The following is a 3,104-nucleotide window of genomic DNA, read 5'->3' as shown; positions in this document are numbered from 1 at the left end:
ACTGGCATGTGAAGTTAATATACTTGTTGCTTATACAATTACTGAATATAGTATTTGTTTTATTTATTACATCTCTCATCAGGCTTATACACGCTATATTTTAAAACAAAAAAAGAAAAAACCTTCGTTATCGAAAATATTGAAGGCAAGCCCCACAGAAGAATAGCACTCGAAGAGCATTTTTTCGTTAGTTTAAGAGACAGGCTCTATATTTTTAGGTCAGACAGAACCCATTTCTAGATCGGCTCAAAGCGTTTGTCAAAGTATTGTCAACTTTTTAGAGAGTTGCAGGTATAATCTAAAACTAGTGGTAGTAAGCTGTGATGGAACTGTGGTAAATACGGGAAGAGAAAATGGTGTAATTTCTTAACTAGAGTTTAGGTTAGGACGCCCTTTACAAAGATTTGTCTGTCAGCTTCATGCTGATTATGGGGCCAATACTTCGTCGCATTTTCATTGCAAAAACTAGGGCCAATAATGATTCATCTAATATCCGACCTTTTATTATTCCATAAATTAATTTTGACGCAGATGACTATATTAGAGGAATAAAATAACTTGCCCTTCATTGCGTCAAAGTTTGAAAGTAGAGGATTTGAAAAATATTATTTCCGGTTCTCCTGAAAAAATCATCGAGATCGCTACATTATGTATATGTAGCTCTGTCTTTTCAGTAATATGCGAACAGTTTCTGAACACACTCTACATCTTCTGTGATTTCCTAGTCTGATAGTTAATTTACGAAATGCTATATGCTGCGTTTGTCATTCTAGGGCAATGAAAGTGTTTAAATCTTAAACTCAGTATCTTTCGTGGTCCTCCCGAAACGTTTTTATGGCTTATATCGGTGCCATTTGTTATTTTTTATTGTCTTATTGCAATTTTTATAGCGTTGAGATGTCGCGTCGTTCCAGTAGGGATCAATGGGATAAGTAACACACGGCCGAAGTCCCCACTTGTTACCATACTTCTCATCCACAGGTTGACCAGAAATGCACCGAAGTATTCACATTTAAGTCGTAGTTCCAACGACTATAAATCCTATATTATAAATACATGACACCTAATATTAGAGATACGCCCAGGGATTCTTTAGACCAAACGGTCAAAGAATAGAAGCATTGTTTGTCTTATTTGATAGTAACCTATAATTAAATATTATGTTTAATTTCTCAAAACCATTAATTATAGGTATATTAAAAAACTTAAAGGAACAGCTGTTTAATGTATAAAACAATAACACTATTTCTGTATATATATATATATATATATATATATATATATATATATGTATATATATATATATATATATATATATATATATATATATATATATATATTACCGCAGAGAAACCATTCAAACTACAAGAGAACAGATGCATTCTTTGTTTAAATTTCTCAAAGCAATAAATAAAAAACTGCAACACGTTAGGAACACAAAACGCAAGTACAACAACAATACCTATTTATATATTTGTATTTAGAACTGCTGTAGCCAAGAAATGTTTAGAAAGTTAACTCCAACTGTTTTGGACATTATTTTCATTAAAACAAAAGAATAGAGGTGAAAATTGATACTTGAAGGAGGTATACGCTTAATTTAATCCTATTACATTAATGATATGCGTTGGCAATTATTGTGAAAAGAAAGTGAAAACGCATCTATTCGAGAAAAATTCAAAAGAAAGTAAAACATTGAAATTATATATCTTGATGCATTCTATATGCTACGTAAGCGAACATTTATAATTTAATTATATTTAGTTTACTTTTAACAAATATTTTAATAATTACAAAAGGTATTTTGCTTAATATACTTCTCTACATAATACTATTATTTCATAATACCTAAAATATACTTCTCAACAATTGAAGTGGATATTATGAAAATGTGTATTTTATTTTTTGTTCATAAGGTCAAATAGAAAAGTGGAGTGATATAAATAAAGATTTATTTTTACTTCGTATTTTCATACAGATGAACCGAAAGAAAGACATTCTTTAAGAAAAAAAAATAGAAAATAAACAAAAATTGTAAAATTAACAACCTAAAATTTCGATTCCTGCTCAATTTCTAATATCCCGAAGAGAAAAATTAATAGCGTATGGGTACACCTCTGTGTCGCCTTAGCACTCTAACTCTATTTGGAAGACCTCTTATTAAATTATTGATGAACTGCTGCGGTATACATTCCTAAATCGCGCCTTATGTATTGGCCAATTGATCTAAGGTTTGGGGCGGTTGAAGTAGCCTGTTTTGTTACCTAGACATTTCAACCCAAACATGTTCAATGCAATTCATTTCAGGTGAACACGGTGGCCACTCCATTCTTGTAATGCCATGAGCTTCTATACACTCGTTGACAAGTCTCGCACGGTGTGGGCGAGCATTATCAATCAGAACAAATTGTTCGCCTATTGCACCAAAAAATGGAACAACTATTGGTACTATGACTCTATGCCGATATCGTGTAGCAGCCATTGTCTCATTATTTAACACGACTAAGTCCATGCGACCGTCAAAACATATGCCTCCCCACACGCAAACGGATCCACCTCCAAAAAGAGTGGTTGGGACTCTTAGATTTTCATTGTAACGCTGTCTTTTTTCCCTCCACACCAATATTCGGCCATCATTCGTATACAAACGAAATCTGGACTCATCAGTAAAGAGACAAATCCTCCAATTTTCGAAATTCCACTGATAGTGTTCCATCGCCCAGCGATATCTGCATGAACGCTACTCCCTAGATAGTCGTGAATGGGTAGCGCACTGTCCAGCCCTTAAATTGGATGAATGTAACCGTCTTCTGACAGTTTGACTAAAAATCGCTTGTCCAGTAGCATGCCTGAGGATACTGTTAATTCTGGAAGCCGTGAATGTTGGGTTTCTTCTTGCCGTCAGAACTACAAAACGGTCTTGCCGACGAGTTATAGATCGTTCTCTTCCTCCTCCATGTCTGTATGTTGCAGATCCAGTTGCTACATACCCATTCCATGCACGACTTATCACACTTTGCGACACATTTGGCCTCATAGCAACCTCTTGTTGAGTTATGCCTTGTTGGATCCAACGAACTAATTGCTCGAGCTGCACTAGTTCT

The sequence above is a fragment of the Diabrotica undecimpunctata genome, unplaced genomic scaffold (genome assembly GCF_040954645.1).
Source record: "Diabrotica undecimpunctata isolate CICGRU unplaced genomic scaffold, icDiaUnde3 ctg00000801.1, whole genome shotgun sequence".
In the NCBI taxonomy this organism is placed as follows: Eukaryota; Metazoa; Arthropoda; class Insecta; order Coleoptera; family Chrysomelidae; genus Diabrotica; species Diabrotica undecimpunctata.
The sequence above is the reverse complement of the archived record's forward strand: the minus strand, read 5'-3'. Positions refer to the sequence as shown.